Source organism: Micromys minutus (assembly GCF_963924665.1).
Source record: "Micromys minutus genome assembly, chromosome: 5".
Classification (NCBI taxonomy): Eukaryota; Metazoa; Chordata; class Mammalia; order Rodentia; family Muridae; genus Micromys; species Micromys minutus.
The window spans coordinates 10,212,515-10,235,302 of NC_137974.1; the positions used below are offsets into that span (position 1 = coordinate 10,212,515).

General features: G+C 36.5%; 2 pseudogenes across 2 annotated transcripts; both read left to right on the forward strand.

Moving 5' to 3' along the window:
* Positions 1-1,381: 1,381 nt before the first annotated feature.
* LOC308420880 (large ribosomal subunit protein eL15-like) lies at positions 1,382-3,491 on the forward strand (annotated as a pseudogene). The gene is made up of 2 exons: positions 1,382-1,431; positions 2,833-3,491. The product of its transcript is annotated as a large ribosomal subunit protein eL15-like (transcript).
* Positions 3,492-3,877: 386 nt separating this feature from the next.
* Positions 3,878-18,937, forward strand: LOC308420881 (peroxisomal membrane protein PMP34-like; annotated as a pseudogene). Its single transcript has 2 exons — positions 3,878-4,031; positions 17,957-18,937. The product of its transcript is annotated as a peroxisomal membrane protein PMP34-like (transcript).
* The last annotated feature ends 3,851 nt before the right edge of the window (positions 18,938-22,788 follow it).

Sequence of the window (22,788 nt, forward strand, 5' to 3'; positions counted from 1 at the left end):
TTTAATTTATCACAATTTGTTTCCTTAAGAAAAAAATGTTCATTTCTTTTTGCCACAAATTTGTCATTCATATCCAGAGATTTAAAATAATTCCTGAAGGTAGCCTTATAGGGGCTTAGCTGTTAATTTCAAATGGATTAAAATATGTGCACTTTTAAAGTAGCAAATTGTGCTTTCTCTTCTCAAATCTGTCCTTTCTAGAAAAGATTAAACTATGTAGAGTTGATAAGCATTCTCATGATAAACTTTTCTTTTAGTTTTCTGCTATTCATAAAGTAGACACGTTGCAAAGAAGAATAACAACATTTAACAAATTATATAAGTATGATATGTTTATTTTATTTTCTACTGGTTTTTATAAGTTGAACAGGAAAAAAAATAAAATTAAAAAGAAATTATCCCATAGAAGAACAAGTCTTTTAGAATGCCATTTAATTTAATATATCGTTATAAAATACAAGTCAACACTGTGGATTGAACAGTACAATGGGCAATTTGCACTGTGTGCTTATTAACTTGCCTACAGTTATCTAACAGTAAAATAAGTCAGAAGCAAAGCAAATAATGATATTTAGACATTTGCTTAAATAGAAGTTTAAGTAGAAGTCAGAAAATTTACTTGCCATGATAAACAAAATACATCTGTAATGCTGGTAAGGACATTATCGGATTTTGTATTAGTTTTCTATTGTATGAACAAAGTGAAATATTGGTCCTTTCAGAATCTCAGTGATAAGGCAAGGTGGAACTCTGAGCTAAAAGAAAAAATACTGCTGAGTGTTGTAATAAAATAAAGCAATTGAAATTCTTCATGACATATAGAAAATGGGAAAAAACATCAATTTAAAAAATCTATTAAATTTCAATAAGAACAGTGTGATTCCACAACACTTGAGTCATAGCCATTCCAACCCTCTTGTTCAGAACAGCATGGTAGAAACTCTATTTTGAGTAGATGCTGTGAAGGAAATAGTGCTCTTCTTCACCAAATACAAGGTTTCATTCTCAATTTCCTTCAAGGTATGGCCGATGGGGATCTATCTCATACCCTTATCTGTTTCATATAGTGAAAGTTAGATTCCGAGGAAGTACAACAAAGCAGAATAGATTACCCTCACCTACACAGTCCTCAGCAAGATAGACAAAGTTCTGAAGATATAAACAAGCAGAAGTATGAGGAATAGCCCTATCGGCAAAATCTGAAGAGAGAAATTCAACTAACTACACAGGGTTGTTTCGGGGTATGCTCTATAAACAACAAAAGGACAAATAGGAGGCTGGAGAAATAGCTCAAAAAGAAAAGTACTGCAACTGTCATGATGATCTGAGTCTCAATACCCAGCACCAGTGTGAGAAGCCATTTGGGTGATACACCAGTATAATGGCAGTGCTGAGGATCGGAGACAGCAGATCCCCCAAGCCTCCTGGAAAGTTAGTGCTGCACAGTTATCCAGTTCCAAGCAGCAAGTTCAGCTACAGATCCCATCGGAGAATATAAGGTGGAGAACAATAAAGAAACTACAAGCTTCCCCATATAAATAAAAACATATGTATGTGTGTGTGCATGCACACATTTCTGCATGCACATGAACAAAACTACACACTTGTACCACACACATGGGACCAACAGGGTGATAATGACTAATATCAACAGTTGTAAGAAAGCAATGGAACATTTTACATTTTTTAATCCAAAATATATGCAAAACAAGAAGACTGCAATGCTTAGTAGTTCTTATTACTATAGCTCTTTGGTACAGCTTGAAATCAAGGATGCTGATACCTCTGGAAATTCTTGTACTAGACAGAATTGTTTAGCTATCCTGACATTTTGTTTTTGCTTCATTCCATATAAAGCTAAGTATTTTCCTTTCAAGATCTGTATAGAACTTTTGTTGGAAATTTGATGGGGATCGTAATGAATCTTTAGATAACTTTTGGTAAGATAATCACTCATACTATCTTAATCCTACTAATCCGTGAGTATGAGAAATCTTTAAAAACATGGACATTAGTTCACACATATATGGACACCTGAAGATTTTGTTATATAAACCAGTAATACACACTGGAAAAAAGGGACATCTTCAACAAATGGTGCTAGTCTATCTAGATGTCTGGATGTAGAAAATTATGAATACATTGTATCAATCACCCTGCACTCAAGTCCTAGTGTGTGAAAGCCCTCAGCATAAAATTAGATGCATTCAACCTAGTAGAAGACAAAGTAGGAAATAACCTTGAACTCAATGACACAGGAGGCAATGTGCTGAACAGAATACCACTAGAACAGGCACTAAGGTAGTTAATAAATGGGAACTAATAAGACTAAAATGCGTATGTAAGCCAAAGGAGACCTCCAGTGACCTACAGAATGGGAAAAGATTTTAACTAGGTCCACGACTGACAGAGGGATCATATCCGAAATATATAAAAAACGCAAGAATCTAGACGTCAATAACGTTAAATAAATAAATCAAACAAATTATAGGGTACAGATGTAAATAGAGAATTCTCAACATAGCAAACTCACACCACTGATAATTACGTTCAAAACTGTTCACCATCCTTAGCCGTCAGGGAAAGGCATCTCAAAACTGCTTTAATATTACATGTTATACCTATCAGAATGGCAAAGATCAAACACACAAGTGGCAGCTCATGGTAATGAGAATGTGGAGCAAGGGGAACTCCATTGCTTGTGGTAGAGCAAACTGGTACAGACACTATAGAAATCAATGTGGCAGTTCCTAAATAAATAAATAAATAAATAAATAAATAAATAAATAAATAAATAAATAAACCTGGAAGTCAATCTACTTAAAAACCCAGCGTGGCAGCCATCAAGCAAGCCAAGATCGGTGCATACAACTACATCCAGGAGCTATGGAGGGAGAAGCAGTCCGACGTGATGCGCTTTCTCCTGAGGGTCCCCTGCTGGCAATACCACCAGCTCTCTGTGCTGCACAGAACCCCCCCCCCCTCCACGGCCCCACCCGGCCTGATAAAGCTCGAAGGCTAGGGTACAAGGCTACAAGGCTAAGCAAGATTATGTCCTTTACACGATTCGTGTCCGACGTGATGGTCACAAACGCCCAGTTCCTAAGGGTGCAACTTATGGCAAGCCTGTCCACCATGGTGTTAACCAGCTGAAATTTACCCGAAGCCTTCAGTCTATTGCTGAGGAGAGAGCTGGGCGCCATTGTGAGGTTTTGAGAATCCTGAATTCCTACTGGGTTGGTGAAGATTCCACATAAAATTTTTTGGGGGTTATCCTCATTGATCCATTCCATAAAGCTATCAGAAGAAATCCTGACACCCAGCGGATCACCTAATCAGTCCACAAGCACGGAGAGATGCGTGGGTTGACATCTGCTGGCCGCAAGAGCCATGTCCCTGGAAAGGGTCCCAAGTCCCACCACACTATTGGTGGATCTCGCCGTGCAGCCTGGAGAAAGCGCAGTACCCTCCAGTTCCACCGTTACCGCTAATACACGTATTATTTGTAAAATTCATATCCAATAAACAATTTAGGACAGTCAAAAAAAAAAAAAAAAAAACCACTTCATCCTATCACAGGGACAGTTGCTCAACGATACTCATAGCAGTTTTATTTGTAATAGCCAGAAACAACCAATGTTCCCCATAGCCAGTATACCAAAAATGTAATACATTTACACACTGGATTATTATTTGATTATTTAAAAATGGCTTTAAATTTGAAAGAAAGGGGGTTGAAATAGAATGGATTTTGCAGCCAGAATGGGAATAGATATGAATGGAGACAGTAGGAATCAGATGACAGGGGAAGGGGTCAAAGGAACTTTGGAGTGACGTGGTAACCTAGTATAGTGGAAACATTCTGGAATCTATGAGGATGGCTCTAGATAAGACTCCAAGTAATGGGGGTGATATGGAGCTCGTATTGAACAATACATGTAACCAGGCAAAGCATTCAGTGATGAAATTGAAACATCAACCCAGTCACAAAGCCTTTGGCTCAGTTTGTCCTGATTACAAGATATGTTGGAGTAAAGGCTGCACAACTTGTGGGAGTGGCCAATCAATATCTCTTCCAACTTGAGGTCAACTCTATAAGAGTAGACTGGAGACTGGAAAGTCTTCAGATCTAAGATTAAAATTAAACATCACTGATCCCCCCCCCCAGAAAAACAAGTCAGTGAATCAATGTCTAATGATATTCTGCTCCACTCATAGATCCGTGACTACCCAATCATCATCGGAGTGGCTTCATCCAGTAATGATGGAATCTGGTGCAGAGACTCAAAACAAAAAAAAAAAAAAAAAAACAAACAAACAAAAAAAAAAAAAAAAAAAAAAAACGTGACTTACAGATTAAATTAAGCAAGTCTCATACGGGATCACAGAGTCTGAACTTGGAATCACCAAATCTGTGTAGATCTACACTAGGTCTCCAGCATATATTGATATGGTATGACAGCTTGGTGTTCTTGTGAGACTCCTAGCAAAGGGAGTGAGGAGTGTTGCTGATCTTTTCACCTACTCTTGAGACCCTTATCCTCCTACTGGATTTCTTTGTTCAACCTTAACATGAGGATTTGTTCCTAGTTGTATTGTAACTTGTTATACAGTGTTTGACTGATGTATCTGATAGGCTTGTTCTTTTTTGAAAAGGAAGTGAGAAGGAGCAGACCTGGCTGAGACACTATGGGAATGAGGGGTTGCTAGAAGAAATGGAGGGAGGGGAGCATGTAGTTTTGACATAATGTATAAACGAAAATTAACTTAAAAATAATGAAAAGATTCTGTAAACTGCATCTATGCTGAAGAACAAAAGAGCTTAAAATGCTATTTACTTGATAATGACTTAAAAATCACACATATATCTTATTTACATTATCAATTTATAAATACCATGCTAAGTATTAAAATTATTATTTCTCTTCCAAAAAATAATTATGACAAGGAAAAGAGTGGAATGGGCTGGAGAGATGGCTCAGCAGTTAAGGAAAAGAGTGAAAAATCTGGAATTGAAGAATATAGTGATTTAAATAAAGATTTGATTAAGCCTATTCTTTTGTGAACAAAAATAACAAAGAATCTTGGGAATCAAGATTTCTGTAGGTTGGCTATCCACTTATTTCAGTCCAGTGAGACTAAACACAGTCACAAGCAGTTATAGTAAATTCCCTAGAGTCAGGCAGCAATGGGAACAAACATTAAATGTCTATACAAATTTTAGTCTAAGGCTCAAGAACACTTGCCAGAGTAGATGGAGTCTTGACTGTCCATGGCCAACTAGCATGAATGCTGAAAAGCTTGACAGGTAATTGAGGTATATTAACTCAAAAACCCTGTGATTCACTAAGCGAATCTTTGAAGTACTTCCTGTTGCTAAGAGTGGAAAATGACTAGGTTGCTCAATCAGCTTTCACTGTACTTCTTCAGGTAACATTTCTTATAGACAGAGGAGCTGCTGTCTCAGACTTCTCAGAAGTTGTATTGATTCACCTGCAGACTTCCCAGCGGGGAACAAAAACAAACAAATGAATAAACAAAATGCAAGCAAGCAAGCAAACACATACCAACAATCAAGGTGACATAAAAATGAAACTCAGCCCGGCCTGATTTTATTGTAACCAGCACTGGACCAAATTCTCTAAGAGTCTGGCCCAGATTATTTTACTTTAGCCATATTTGAGCACAGTAAATTTGGGGGGGGGGGATATTTTAATAACAATACAGTCCCAAGTGCAAAACAATTTAAGACATATTTACACTGAGATTCTTTACAAAGTCTATCTGACTTCTTTCATAGTGGGTAATGTTGGCTTTCAGATAGTGCCCATGATGTAGGGTCTAGGGAGCTTGACTGAGGTAAATATTACACTAGTGGGTATTAGGATTTTCTGGACACAAAGTGGCATAGAAGTTAATCACTTAGGTTGTTATAAAGCGTAAGTGACATCACACATAAGTATTAGGGTTTTGGGTGGACTCCTAAAAATGCTAGGGCAGTTGTCTTCCACTCTTTTGCCTGTCCTTCATGCAGTGTTCCTGATACTGGGTTGTCTCATCCATCCTTGATAGGAGGTTTATTAAACCTTGTTATGATGAGTCTGACTGATATTACCAGGGGCTGCTTTTCTTTTGAAGGGAAATGGAGGGGAAGAGTGGAAGGCTGCTATGGTTGGGATGTATTGTAAGACCATATAATAAAAAAATAAAATAAACTTTAAATAAACGGGTTGATATTGTTCTTCATCCATGGGATTGCAAACCCTTTCGGCTCCATCAGTCCTTTCTCTAGCTCCTCCACTTGGGTTTTTGTGCTCGGTCTGATGGTTAGCTGCAAGCATCCTCCTCAGTATCAGTATGGTTCTAGCAGGCCAAATAACCACTCCACCAGAGTTCCCAGGGAGTAAAACCCCACTCAATGAGCACACATGGAGAGACCTATGGCTCCAGGCACTTATGTAGCACAGGACAGCATTGTCTGGCATTAGTGGGAGGAGTGGCCTTTGGTCCAGAGAAGGCTCATTTCCCCAGTGTAGGGGAATGACAAGGTGATGAGGTGGAAGTGGATGATTGGGAGAGGGAGCATCTTCATGGAAGCAAGAGGAGAGGTGAGGGGAAATAAGAGAGGGACAGAAAGGGGATAACATATGAAATGTAAATACATAGACTGTCCAATAAAAGTGATAAAGAAAGAATGAATTTTATTTATTTTTATTTATTTATTTTATTTATTCATTCACCAGACAGCAAAAGGTCAAATAATGTAGCTAAAATTTCATCATCTCAGGCCTTCCAGGAAAAGCAACTTCACAACCCTTGTTTTTTTTTTTTTTTTTTTTTTTTTTTTTTTTTTTTTTGAGAGGTAAGCTGTGTGTTTAACTTTCCAGGCTTCTCTGGTGTTTATCTGTGTGCACAAGGCCTTTTCTGCCCTCTGAAGAGTGCTTCTCTTTGACTCAGGATATTGCATCCCTTGGACATTATATAATTCTGTGTGGTAGCTGTAATGGAAATGTGTGAAGAAAAAGGTAAACCAAGTCTATACCAAGCAGTCCTCTGGAAATTTGTAATCCATAAATAAATTCATAATCATCCTGAATCAACTGACAAATTTTAAAATGAAAGAAAAATATTTACTACAAAATGATGGAAGCTATTGAACTCATGGATATACTTAGATGATTTCCAGAAGAGAATGATAAAAAGAGATAAACTACTAGAGAATTAACCTGATTGTTCTTGAAATATATGAATATGACTAAATGATGTACCATATGCTCAATTAATAACAGAGAATAGATGAAGAAATAAACATAGTGTTAGTAAACTTTATGTCACCAGAGTAAAATACTTGAAATTATCAAATTAAAAGAATTTAAAAAAAAGGACCATTTTGTTTTATAGTTTTAGTACTTTTAGTTCAAGGATGCCTCTATCCATTGCATTTAGAAATGTCCAAAGATAATGATATGATGTCAAATAATATCAGAAGCTACTTCCATAAATTCTCATCAGCATTACTACATAATCATGAGTTGAACAAGGGTGACACCAAACAGAACAGAAAAATGTTCATGAAACCTCAACCCACCAAAAGAAAACCCTATATTTAACGAAGGGAAAGTGAAAATGAGAGAGATCTTTCCTAGGTAAGAGCATCTAAATTGTTGTCCACAGCCAAATAGCCCTAAAAATACACACATAAGTAACACTATTTGAAGTTAGCAGGTTATATTAAGAAATGTATATGTTAATATATTAATATATACATATTCAGAAAATATATAAAGGAATACATATATGCAGTCAACAATTGACTGCAGTATAACAAATGTGAATTTGAAAGAGTGGGCAAGTAGATATTACAAGTACTGGAGAGAAGGGAGGAAAAAAGAAATGTAATTATTTATAATCTTAGAAATAAAAAATAAGTGTAAGTTAAAGATAAAATAAAAACACATTCAAAGAAAAAATGAAGTAAATTCATTTAATTCATCACAATAACATTCTCCTTGAAAAAAACATGGAAGATGAGTCTTCATGGTAAATATGAATGCTCAGAATTTCAGATGTGCATATGATAAAAGTCATTCAAGTATATTACATGTCACTACGAGAAATTGAGAAACTATAACTTAGTATCACTTACAAAGTGTAAGTGTAATGTTGGGCTTATAACATATAGGTAAAAATATATTTCTTTCAATGGAATTATGGAGGAATAAATCAATTTGGAGTGAGGAAATGATAAAAATTAAGAAAGAAAGAAAGAAAGAAACAAACAACAAAACAAGGAAAGAACGTGAGAAAAAAAAGAAAAGAAAAAAGTATTGAGAAAGAAAGAAAAAATAAAGGAAAAAGAGAAAAAGATAGATAAATGATAGATAGATAGATAGATAGATAGATAGATAGATAGATAGATAGATAGATGGATGGATGGATGGATAGATGCATGGATGGATAGATAGAGAGAGATAGATAGATGGAGATGGGGGGATGGATGGAAGGATGGAGAGATAGATAGATAGATAGATAGATAGATAGATAGATAGATAGATAGATAGATAGATAGATGATAGATGAAAAGTATAAAAGTCACTATGAAGAATATAAACTTGCATTCCATTTCCTTGTCTTAATTTAAAAGATAAAAACTTTTAAAATTGATAATGGAATAAGACTATTAGGATGGAGAAAGTAATTGTAGATGGAAGAAGAGACCCTAAGCAAAAGAGAAATAGAAAAAAAAATAAGTATGACATAAAAAAAGAAGGATAGGTAATTTGTATAAAGGATCAGAGAGAATTCAAAAGAAGATATGGGGAGAGGAAACAGAACAGATAAAACAAAGTGGAGAGAGAGAGAGAGAGAGAGAGAGAGAGAGAGAGAGAAACAGTCACACACACACACACACACACACACACACACACACACACACATTCACGAATTCCCTTTCTCTTGTTATAAAACCTAATATACCTCAAGAATTTGTCAGCAAGAGGATGAGTCATGGCTCAGACATAAAATAAAGATTTTATGCTGACATGCTTGATAAGATATTCAAAATGCAGTGCTTATTTTTTATAGATGACAATGTCCAACAAAGAGCATACCCTTTAATCCTCAAGCAGAGTTAGGGCAGAAGGGGTAAGAAGTATGGCAATCAATAATAAGGAAAAGAGGTCACAGAGTGTCAGAGAAGAGATGTCAAAGAGATCCAAGGGAGGAAAGTTGGGAGGAGTTAGAAAGGGAAGAAAGTTTGAATTTCTATTTCAATTAAAATGAAATAAAAGCATCAGCAGAAATACAGGCAATCCAAGAAATTGGTGGAAAATATCATGTATTAATCCTGTAAACAAACTAGCAAATTTCTCACTCAATTTAACAGGCAGCTGATCCTGGTCTTGCCGTCCTATAATCTTAGCAGTTTAAGACATGAAGCAGGAGAATGTCAATTTTAAGGTCTAGTATGAGAACAAGAAAGCAAAAAGACCAACCTTAGTAACTTTTTGGAACCTGTTGTAAAAGTAAAACTAAAACACATATGTTGAGGCTAAAGACCTACCTACTGAACAGCTACCACTAATGAGGCCATGGATTCAATCCCTGGAATCACTATAAAGAAATAAACTGTAAATACAGAAATTCATGTTAATGAATCACTAAAATGAACTATGTGCTAACCTCTTAAAAAAGCAATGAAACCCTTCATAGCTTCCAGGGACTGAAACACGAACCAATGAGCAGACATGCAGAGACACTTGGCTCCAGTTGCATAGGTAGCAGAGGATAATATTGTTTGGCATTAGTGGGAGAAAAGCCCTTTGGTCCAGTGAAGGTGTGTTTCCCCAGTATAGGAGAGTGCTAAGGCAGTGAAGTGGAGATGGTGGTTAGGAAAGAGAGCACCTTCATGAAAATGAGGAGAAGAGGTGGGGGGGGGAGGGGAGTAAGCGGGAAGGGGATAACATTTGAAATGTAAGTACAGACACTATCCAATAGCAATAAAAAGAAAAGGAAAAAGAAAAAAAATTGCTTTCGAATATCTCCATTAGAAGAAACATTTATATCTGTACCAAAATCCTTAGCTAGTACACCTAGTTGTACTAAAAACAATAGAAGAACATTTAACATATGCAGAATGCAAGAATGTAAAAGCATGACATTTATAAATTGGTGCCGATTGCTTTTAGTGTAAGATATTCTGGGAATACAACAAATATTAATGTATATGTCAAAACTGTGCAGATGATTCCAAATGATTTCAATAGAAAAGTAATAAGTGTTTGAAGTACAGGCATATTAGTTTAACAAATGTTAAAACTGTGTTCCATAAATACATAAAGCTATAATTTGTCAATTTATAATTCAAAAGCAAAACTTCAAATATCAGCAGTAGTTCTATACATTGAGAATGAAGTTAACATGAAATTGAGGGAATGACTTATCTACAATAAATGTAAAATATTAATATTAAGATATTTCAACATATTTAACAAGGAAATTTTGTGTACACTAATGTGTATAAAAATGTAAAGAGTGCAGGTAAAAACAGATAATAAAATCTGAAATTTTCTTTTTATGCACAAAAGAATTCCTAACTTTATTAAGACTGCATATGCCTCCTACCAATAAACGTGCTTACTAAAGTAATAAGAAATTTTAAGGGAATCTGAAATTCATGTGGCATTTCAAAGGAACCTCATTATCAAGGCTCATGTTCAAATAGAAAGACCGAGGTAGAAGTCTCACACTTCCTATTTTGAAAATTTTACACTACATAGCGCAAACTGAGAAAAATGTTGTCCTCTTGTTTGAAGAAGTCTCTGTGTCAGTGAGACAGACACTAAAATTAATAATATGTATGGTTATAAATGTGGTTAGTGGATTCTTTAAAAGAATGCCAACAGCTTTATATTTATAATAAACAGTACTGCTGCAATAATATATATGTATATACAAACGGTAATTTCAGAAAAGAAATGACACTGTGCACTTAGATTAGCAACAAAAAACTGGATTGTAGATGTAATTATAAAAGAAAAACTATTAAGACCCAGGAGAATACAGCAATAAATGTTTGTAACTTTGAGGTAGGCAATGGTTTCTTGGTACATTACCTTACAAAACAACCAAAAAAACAAACAAACAAACAAACAAAACAGATAGATAAATTGCACTTCAACACATGTTCATATGCCTCTGCTTCAAGTCATATTCCCAAGAAACTAAAGGCAAAACATTTAGAATCAAAGAAAACATTTCCAAACGACAGTTCAGATAAAAGGACGTGCATTTACAATATATAAAGTTTTATAGCTTAATAATTGAAAGAAAGTAACCCGATCTACAATAATCTGCAGATATGGATATTTGCTAAGTAAAAAAAGAATTGTACAAATAGTAAAAAACAAAACAAAAAAACAACAATGACAAAAAGAAAAACAAATCATGAAAGGATATTAAACATAACTAGCTGACAAGAAAATGCAAATCAAAAAAAAAAAGCCTCAAGACTCAACTAACAATCAACTTTCCAACAAGTAAAGTTTAACAGCAACAAAGTAAAACAAAAAGAATAAAAGAGTAAAAATAATCTATTCCTTCATGGATCAGGTTGTTATGAGGATTAAGAGGCAGAAAGATTCTAGGAGCAAAAGTGAATGGAAGACACCAACAAAATACATCAACTGCCCTTATCAATAACATATGAATTCATAGAAACTATGGCAGTACGAACAGAATCTGCACAAAGTCAAGACAGACAAGGTTCTGGTCCAGAGAGGGTATATTCCTCACTTACAAGCTCTCTTCCAACTGACATTTAATTGAAAAAAAAATTGAAGTTAATTTTCTCATGTTGAGCCATACTTGATACGTGTAGTACACTTAACTGGTAAGTCCCATGCCCAATAATAGAGCCAAGACAAAATAAACTCAGGGGCACCTTTGTAGAATTTTTGTCTCACATTATTTTGTTTGGGCATTTTTCACTTTTTGTCTTACTGAACATTTGTTTATATTTTATGATTTTCAACTGCTTGGCATCATGGTTTTATATGTGTATGAAGTTTTGTGTGTGTGTGTGTGTGTGTGTGTGTGTGTGTGTGTGTATGTTTATTCTGATTTCTTTTTGTACTTTTCTTTCTTCTTAGTTTGTTTGTTGTTGTTGTTAACCTGCTTCTTTTCCAAGAGCAAGAAAGAAAGTATGAAATACAGTGAATGTGAAGGTAGTTCAGATCTAAGAGTATTTAGAAGAGGGGAAATTTTATTTTGGAAAAGATAGTACAAAAGAATGCAAGGATATAAAGGGACTAGAAGTTCTGCATATTTCTGGTGACTGCTGAGATAATAAATCTCTACTTTAAAAGACCCTTCAAATAATGCAAATGTCCCTTGGAAAGCAGTCATCCTTCAATCTGTGGCCTTTACCACATCAGATTCTAATTTTCTTGGAAGAATGTTTCTTTGTTGTGCAGTTTGAAGTTAATTTCTAATATTGGAAACTGTCCTTCTGAGAATATTTTATTGTGAGTTTCTGTTGTCTGACAAAGTTGAAACATCTTTCCGAGGACCTGTTGGGAGCTCTCTTAGATTATACTGATCAGTTTTGGGAGTTTTGGTGACACTTAAATTAAGAGCAGTTCTGGTGCTGTACTTTGTATAGTCATTATATTCACTTCAAATATGAAATAAAATTGATTTTTTGTTAATTTATAAATAAATAAAGGAAAATACTTCCTATGAGTGCAACTTTTTAAATTGTTAAATAAGAAACTAACAAATAAAAAATTAAAAATCAACTTTATATCACATAAAGATTTTCTAAAAAGAAAAAAATTACTATGGTACATTAAAAATAAGTAACTTAATTGCTGTGCTTTGTTCTTGCCCCAGAGTCACTAACTTCTTGGCATATCTTGAGTGACAGGGGTATATTTTGTTCTAATGACATGATTCTTAGAAGACACTAAATAGTTTTTGATAAGGGCTTCTGGTGAGAAAAAAATAATATTTTGAAGGTGATATGGCAGTATTAAGTAATTTTCATGATGGTGGGGTGAAAGTATTGGGGACACTATCATTCGTTCTCTCTATGTAGGTCCAAGTATCTAATTCAGTACATCAGGCTTAGCAGCCAGAGCGTTTACATTCTGACCCTTCTCTCTGGCCCTGTTTATAGTTTGTGACAAGCACAGCATTGGTGAAGCCCCTGGAACTCAATGTTCTCCTCGTATATAGTTGTGGAGGTTGCTTTCCCACTTTCTAGTATTGACATTTCCATTGTTATATGGTGTCAAAGCTCCTCTCAGCAAATGGGAAATGTATGTTTCCATTTTTTAAAGCTAGACTTCTGTATTTAGATTTGTGCAGAAGGATATGAGAGAGGCGCTCTGTGCTCAGGTCTCTGGAGGCTGAGCTCCCAGGGCATCTGCACAGGCACTTTTCCACCTGGACTAGGGGAGAGCCTGGGATACAGACCCAGGGAGGTCACACCAGGAGTTCTCAGAGCACAGGGAGTGTGGTGCACTCTGGAAAACGGTCCTTTCCAGCCCACAGATAGGGCCGGATCTCTGACATCAGGACTCAGGACCTCCAGCAGGAGACTGAGCTCTGAGATCAGCTACACAGGAGCTTTTCCACCTCCACAAAGATTGAGCATGACGCATAGGCCTGCTACCTGTTCAGCAAGGAAACACAGGGAGTTCTTGGGGCACAGAAAGTGTGGTGCTCTCTAAAACAGATTTCTTTTGGGCCAGGAGAAAGAGCCAGGTCTTTGCCATTAGGACTCAGAACCTGTGGGCAGAGGGCTGGGCTTCCAGAACAGCCCAACAAGAACTCTTACACCTGAGCCCACAAAACAAATCTGAGTCACTGCCTTCAGAACTCACTGCTTGCACACAAAAAGACAAACACCCAGGAGCAATTTCCCTGCTGAGACAATGGGCCTTTGGACCCACAGGAAAGACAAGAGAGAGAGAGAGAGAGAGAGAGAGAGAGAGAGAGAGAGAGAGAGATCACCTATGGAAAGAGGAAAGCACAAGAACCCAAGCAAAGGAAAACAAGAAAGCCTGGAACCTCAGAACCCAGTTCTCCCACCACACCAAGTAGTAAATTTCCCAACACTCCAGAAAAACAAGATTTAGACTTAAAATCATACTTCATATTGATGTGATGGAGATCTTCCAGAAGCACATAAATAACTTCCTTAAACAATTACAAGAGAACCAGGAGAAATCATTCAAAGAATACAGGAAAACACAAACAAACAGGGGAAGGAATAAGAAATGAAAATAGATACAATAAAGAAATCACAAAAAGACATAACCCTGGAGAAATAAAACCTAAGAAAGAAATAAGAAGTCATGATTACAAGCGTCACCAACACTACAAGAGATGGAAAAGAGGATCTCAGGGACCAAAACAACATAGAAAACATAGACAAAGCAATCAGAGAAGATGCAAAAACCAAAAACTCCTAACCCAGAATGTCCAGGAGATCAAGGACACAATGAGAAGACCAAACCTAAGAATAACAGGTGTAGAAGAAGGCAAAGAATATCAACTAAAAGGCACAGTAAATATCTTCAACAAAATCATAGAAGTAAACTTCCCTGCCCTTAAAAATGAGATGACCATGAACATACAAGAAACCTACAGAACTCCAAAATACAAGAAGCCTACAGACTAGACCAGAAAAGTAATTCTTCATGACACATGATAGTCAAAACACCAAATGCTCAAAACAAAGAAAGAATCCTAAAAAATTTAAGAGAAAAAAGGACATGTAACATAAAAAGGCAGACAAATCAGAATTACACCAGACTTCTCAACAGAGACTTTGAAAGCGAGAAGATCCATGACAGATCTCATATAGACTCTAAGAGAACACAAATCCCAGCCCAGGTTACTATATGCAGCAATACTCTCAGTTACCATAGATAGAGAGACCAAGATATTCCAAGAAAAAAACCTAATTTACACAATATCAGACCACAAATCCAGCCCTACAAAAAATAATAGAAAATCCAATACAAGGAGAGAAACTGGATTCTAGGAAAAGCAAGAAAATAACTAAACAAGAAAACCAAAAGAAGAAAGGCACAAAAAGCATAATTCTACCTCTAACAAAACATAACAGGTAACAATCACTATTCCTTAATATCTGTAAACATCAATGGACTCAATTCCCGAATAAAGAGACATACTATCAAAATGGATATGCGATCAGGAACCAGCATTTTGCTGCCTACAGAAAACTCATCACTGAAACAAAGACAGATACTACCTCAGAGTAAAAGGCTGGGAAAAATATCTTTCAGGCAAATGTTCCTAAGAAGCAACATGGAGTAGCCATTCTAATATCTAATAAAACACATTTTCGACCAAAAGGTATCAAAAAAGTTAAGGAAAGACAATTTTTACTCATCACAAGAAAAATCTAGTAAGTTGAACTCTCAATCCTGAACATCTATGCTCTAAATACAAGGGTAACCACATTCATAAAAGAAACCCTACTAAATCTCAAAGCATAAATTGTACCACACACAATAATAGTGTGAGACTTCAATACCCCACTCTCATCTATGGACAGAACATAGAAGCAGAAACTGAACAGAGACATGGCAAAACTAGCAGATATTATGAACCAATTGGAATTAAAAGATATCTACAGAACATTTCATCCTCAAACAGAAGAATATACCTTTTTCTTATCACCTCAAGGCACCTTCTCCAAAATTGACTATATAGTCAATCACGAAACAAGCCTCAACAGATGAAAGAAGATTGAAATACTCCCATGCATCCTATCAGATCACCATGGACTAAGGCTGGTCTTTAATACCAACAAAGACCACAAAAAGCCCACATACACATGGAAGCTGAACAATGAGCTACTCAACAATAGCATGATCAAAGAAGAAATAAAGAAATAAATTAAATATTGTTTAGAATTTAATGAAAATGAAAGCATAACATACCCAGACCTATGGGATGTAATGAAAGCAGTACTAAAAGGAAAATTCAAAGCACTGAGTGCCTCCAAAAATAAACTGGAGTGAGCACACACTAATAACTTTAAAGCACAGCTGAAAGTTCTAGAACAAAAGGAAGCAGATACACCCAAGAGGAGTAGACAGCAGAAAATACTTAAACTTAGAGGAGAAACCAACCAAGTAGAAACAAAAAGAAACATACAAAAAATCAACAAAACCAAGAGCTGGCTCTTTTAGAAAATTAACAAGATTCATAAATCCTTAGCCAGACTAAATAGAAGGCACAGTTATCCAAATTAACAAAATCAAAAATGAAAGGGGAGACATACAATAAAAAAATGAGTAAATTGAAGAAATCACAAGATTCTTCTACAAAAGCTTATACTCACTAAAACTGAAATATCTGAAGGAAATGGACAAATTTCTAGACAGATACCAGATACCAAAGTTAAATGAGGATCAGATAAACCATCTAATCAGTCCCATAATTGCTAAAGAAGTCATCAGAGAAGCAGTTATCAAAAGCCTCCCAAAAAAAAAAAAAAAAAAAAAAAAGCCCAGGACCAGATGAGTTTAGTGGATAATTCTATCACACATTCAAAGAAGACCTAATAATACTCTCCAAACTATTCCACAAAATAGACAGAGGGAACACTACACAATTCATTCCAATTCATTCTTTGAATCTACAGTGACTCTCATTCCTAAACCACACAAAGACCCTACAAGGAAAGAGAACTTCAGACTAGTCTCACTCATGAACATTGCTGCAAAAATACTCAATAAAATTTTTGCAAACCGAATCCAAGAACATATGAGAACAAGCATTCAATATGATCAAGTAAGCTTCATCCCTGGGATGCAGGGGTGGTTCAATATACAGAAATCCATCAACATGATCCACCATACAAACAAGCTCAAAGAAAAAAAAAAAAAAAAAACACATGTTCATCTCATTAGATGCAGAAAAAGCATTTCAGAAAATTCAACATCCCTTCATATTAAAAGTATTAGATCCAAGGACCATACCTAAACATAGTAAAAGCAATATACAGCAAACCAGTAGCCAACATCAAATTAACAATGAAAAATTTGAAGCAATTCCACTAAAATCAAGGACGAAACAAGGTTTCTCACTTGCCACTTACCTATTTAATATAGTACTGAAAGTCCTGGCCAAAGCAATTAGACAACAAAAGGAAGTCAAAAAGATACAAATCTTAAAGGAAAAATTCAAAATGTCACTATTTGCCAGTGACATAATAGTATACTTAAGTGACCCCAAAAATTCCACCAGATAAATTTTACATCTGATAAATAAATACAATGGATATAATATAATAAAATAATAAATATAATGGATATAAAATTAACTCAAACAAAAGTAGCCTTCCTCTACTCAAAGGAAATAAATGCTGGGAAAGAAATTAGGGAAAAGATCCCCTTCACAATAGTATTAAACAAAATAGAATAATTGGTGTGACCCTAATTAAGCAAGTAAAAGATCTGTATGACAAGAACTTCAAATCTCTGAAGAAAAAAATTGAAAAAGATCCCAGAAGATAGAAGATCTCCCAAGCTCATAGATTGGCAGCATCAACATTATGAAAATGACCATCTTACCAAAAGATACCTACAGATACAATGCAATCCCCATCAAAATTCCAACTTAATTCTTTATGAGTTGGAAAGAGCAATTTGTAAATTCATCTGAAATAACAAAAACAAACAAACAAACAAAAATAAACCTAGGATAGCAAAATCCATTCTCAACAACAAGAAAACTCCTGCAGGAATTACCATCTCTGACCTCGTTATATTACAAAGCAAATGTGTTAAAAACTGCATGGTATTGGTACAAAGATAGGCAGGTAGATCAATAGAACAGAATAGAAGATTCAGAAATAAACCCTCACACATATGGTCACTTGATCTTTGACAAAGGACCTGAAAACATTCAATAGAAAACGAACAACCTGAGAAGATCCTTTCACGAACCCACACACTGAGGCCTCTGAGTGAAAAGTGTAGCACCCTGTCTTCTGTGTTGTCCTACGAAAGTCTCATACACGCCGTGGCCGGAGCCGTGGGAAGTGTGACTGCCTTGTCAGTGTTCTTCCCTTTGGATACTGCTAGACTTCGTCTTCAGGTAGACGAGAAAAGAAAGTCAAAAACAACACATGCAGTGCTCCTGGAGATAATTAAGGAAGAAGGCCTCCTGGCACCTTACCGAGGATGGTTTTCAGTTATTTCCAGTCTCTGCTGCTCCAATATTTTGTCTATTTTTACACTTTTAATAGCCTCAAGCAGTGTGGGTCAAAGGTCAACGTTCTTCTACAGGAAAAGATCTGGTGGTTGGATTTGTAACAGGAGTGGTGAATGTGTTGCTGACTACTCCGCTCTGGGTGGTAAACACCAGACTGAAGCTGCAGGGGGCTAAATTCCGGAATGAAGACATTATACCAACTAACTACAAAGGCGTTATCGATGCATTCCGCCAGATTATTCGAGATGAAGGGATCTTGGCTCTGTGGAATGGCACCTTTCCCTCCTTGCTGTTAGTCTTCAACCCTGCCATCCAATACATGTTCTATGAAGGCTTCAAACGGCAGCTTTTAAAGAAGCAGACGCAGCTCTCTTCTCTGCATGTGTTCATCATTGGTGCAATAGCCAAAGTGACTGCCACCGCAGTCACCTATCCCATGCAGACCGTACGGTCAGTTCTGCGGTTTGGACGTCATAGACTAAACCCAGAAAACAGGACACTGGGGAGTCTTCGGAACGTTCTCTCTCTTCTTCACCGAGTCAAGCGCTTTGGAATAATTGGCCTCGCAGCCAAGCTGCTCCAGACAGTGCTCGCAGCTACACTCATGTTCCTTGTGTACGGGAAACTGACAGCTGCTGCCTTCACCGTGTGGGCCTTGAAGAGCACACACAAGCGCTGAGACCCGTCCACAGGACAGAGTGGAGGCAAAGGTGCTGCACAGAGAGAAGAGGCACAGTCCTTCCCACCCGGTCATCCACACCACAGACATTCCTGTCATCGACTGTAAAGGCATCAAAGGCTAAGCAGGGAGTATAGCTGACTAAGCCTGTCGTCAACTTAGTTTTGATGGTGTTTGGTTGGATTTAGGGGTAGAGGTTAAACTGATATGAAAATATTGAAACCCTGAAAATGGAAGTTTGTGGGTGCTCATAAATTTCCTCAAGGGGAATAAGACTTTCCATCAAGGCTTTTCTCTGCTTTGCCACTTGTTATCTCTCTCTAAATGCTCTCCATTGTTCCAGATGACTCAGTGACATAAACCTCCGCAGATACTTTTCTGTGTCTTGATCTTGGTAAAGAGTTCCTCACCAAGGATAACATCATGATTGTGCCGTGGGCAGGACTTTATTTTTGTCTCACTCTCTCCCTCCTGCTTAGAGAGAGCTATTTATTTTGTGGGGGAAATGAAAATTATTGACCTAAATGATTTTCTTAAAATTTGTAGATGTCGATAATTCATTGGTGTTTGACATAGTTTTTTTAAAATACATATTTATTTTGAATTGTCTTTTATTACAAAAGCCTTAATGTTGTATGTCCTTCCATGCAAGCTCCAATAAGCTAAGCCTCAATAAATTTTCAACACACACAAAAGAAAAAAAAAAGAAAAAAAAACGGACAACATCTTCAACAAGTAGTGTTGGTTCAACTGGCAGTCCACATGCAGAAGAATGCAAATTAATCCTTTCTTGTATCCTTGTACAAAGCTCAAGTTCAAGTGGATCAAAGATCCCCACATAAATCCAGGTACACTGAAACTATTAGAACAGAAATTGGGGGAAAACTTAGAACACTTAAGCATAGGAGAAATTTTTCTAAACAGAACATCAATGGCCTATGCTTTAAGATCAAAAATAGATAAACAGAACCTTATGAGATTGCAAAGTTTCTATAAGGCTAAAGACACTGTCAAGAAAACAAAACACCAGCCAACAGACTAGGAAAGGACCTTTACCAATCTAACATCTGATAGAGGTCTAATATCCAATATATACAAAGAACTTAAGAAGGTAGCCTCCAAAGAATCAAACAATCCTATTTAAAAAATGGGATACAAAGCTAAACAAATAATTCTCAACTAAGGAATACTGAATGGCCAAGGCTTTCAGTATTGTCCAGTTTCTATTGAATGTTTTCAGGTCCTTTGTCCAAGATCAAGTGACCATATGTGTGAGGTTATATTTCTGAATCTTCTATTCTGTTCTATTTTCATCAGGGAAATGCAAATCAAAAGTACCCTGAGATTCTACCTCAGACCAATAATAATGGCTAAGATCAAAAATTCAGATGACAGGCAATACTTGGTAAGATAAGGAGAAAGATGAACACTCCTTCACTGTTGGTATGATTGTAAGCTGGTACAACCACTCTGGAAATCAGTCTGGCAGTTCCTCAGAAAATTGAACATAGTACTTACTACTTGCAGACCCAGCTATTCCACTTCTGGACACAAAGTTGTTCCCACATATGATAAGCATACATGCGGCACCATGTTCATAGTAGCTGGAAAGAACCCAGATACCCTTCAATAGAGGAATGGGTTCTGAAATTGTAGTTTATTTACATAATGAAGTACTACTCAGCTATTAGAAACAAGGACTTTAAGAAATTCCTAGGCAAATGGATGGAACTAGAGAATATCATCCTGAGTGAGATAACCCAGTCACAAAAGAACCCACATGATATGTAGTTACTGATAATTGGATACTAGCTTAAGAAAGCTGTGAACACCCAAGAAACAACTCACAGATTAAGCTCAAAATTAAGGAAGGACAAAATGTGGAAGCCTCAGTCCTCCTTAGAAAAAAAAGCGAAATTAAAAAAAATGTGTATTTATCATATATTATTATGTAACAAGTTTTGGGAGCTATACTAATACTTTATAAAATAATTAAGTTAATAAAAAAAGATTTGAGATTGTCTTAGTGCTGACTGATCTATAGTTCAAGGATCTCTTGACAGTCCACTTGGAACTGAAGCCTCATGCCTACCATGTGACAAAGCTCTGCAGACACTGCTGGATAATGAAGCAAAGCTGTCCCTCTGGATGTGACCACAAAGCCAACTGATCAGTAGACTCACAAAGAAAATGCTTCTCAGAAGTCTACTCTCAGCCTACCCAGTACGTTACTTTAGCCTAGCTAAAACGAGAGGCATACATCTTGATTAAGTAGGTGTACTAGCTAGTTTTGTGTCAACTTGACACAAGCTGGAGTTATCACAGAGAAAGGAGCCTCAGGTGAGGAAATGCCTCCATAAGATCCAGTTGTAAGGCGTCTTCTCAACTAGTGATCAAGGGGGGAGGGCCCAGCCCATTGTGGGTGGTGCCATCCCTGGGCTGGTAGACCTGGGTTCTATAAGAAAGTAAACTGAGCAAGCCAGGAGAAACAAGCCAGTAAGCAAAATCCCTCCATGGCCTCTGCATCTGCTCCTGCTTCCTGACCTGTTTGAGTTCCTGTCCTGAATGCCTTTGGTAATAAACAATAATGTGGAATGTAAGCTGAATAAATTCTTTCCTCCCTAATTTGAACATGGTCATGATGTTTTGTGCAGACGTAGAAACCCTGACTAAGACAGTAAGTATTAAATGACAACATTTAATTTATTCTGATGTTTCATAAAAGGATAAACTTTGTTTCCTACTTTTTTTCATTTTTATTAGATATTCTCTGCATTTAGATTTCAGATGTTTTCCGCTTCCCCTAATCTCATCCACCCCACCCACCCCACCCCTGGCTCGTCCCATTGCCTCCAAGAGGGTGCTTTCTCTCCCAACCACACTCTCTACCTCAGCACACTGGCATTCCCCTACACTGGAAAAAATAGCCTTCAGCCTTCGTGGGACCAAAGGCCTCTCTTCCCATTGATGCCAGAGAATGTTATCCTCTGCTGCATATGCTCCAGGGACCATGGTTGTCTCTGTGCAAAATGATTGGTTGGTGTTTTAGTCCCTGGGAGGGACTGGCTGGGTTTGGTTAGTTGGGTGGCTTTAGTTAGTTGATAATTTTGTTTTTTCCATGGGATTGCATACCCTGTCAGCTCCATCAGTCCTTTCTCTAGCTCCTTCATAATATATATATGTTTCTAAGAATCTTTTTATCTGAATTATTCCTTTATACTTACAAATGTGTACAAAGCTTTTAAATGACAAGCACATCACTTGTTTTCAAACACAGGAATGAATTTTTTAAGGATTTAGGAGTCATATATTTGAAATACAATAAAGAAGAAGAAGAAGAAGAAGAAGAAGAAGAAGAAGAAGAAGAAGAAGAAGAAGAAGAAGAAGAAGAAGAAGAAGAAGAAGAAGAAGAAGAAGAAGGTACATTTATCTCTTTGTCCCTATATGACTTTGAAGGGTTTCTACCTTCTAAAAGTTCCTCCTCAATACAACTTATAAAGTATTTTTCATAATATCAAAACAAGAAAAGTCTGTTTTTCTTTGGTGATAAGAAGTTGGCTAACACACACACACACACACACACACACACACACACACACCCGTGAGGTGAATTGAAACCCCAGTGTGATGAGAATAGCTGGTGCTCTGCTCTGTTCCTGGAGGAGCTGTGTTTGAGAAATTGTCCAATGATCTGTTTCTTATCAGCCTGTGGAACAAAACAGGGAGATGTAATTTCATTCTTACAAATTTTCAGCAGTGGAAATTACAGTTTTTCTGGTTTTGGTTTTTGATTTTTATTTTTGTTTTTTTTTTGTTTGTTTGTTTGTTTTGGTTTGGTCTTTTGTTTTGTT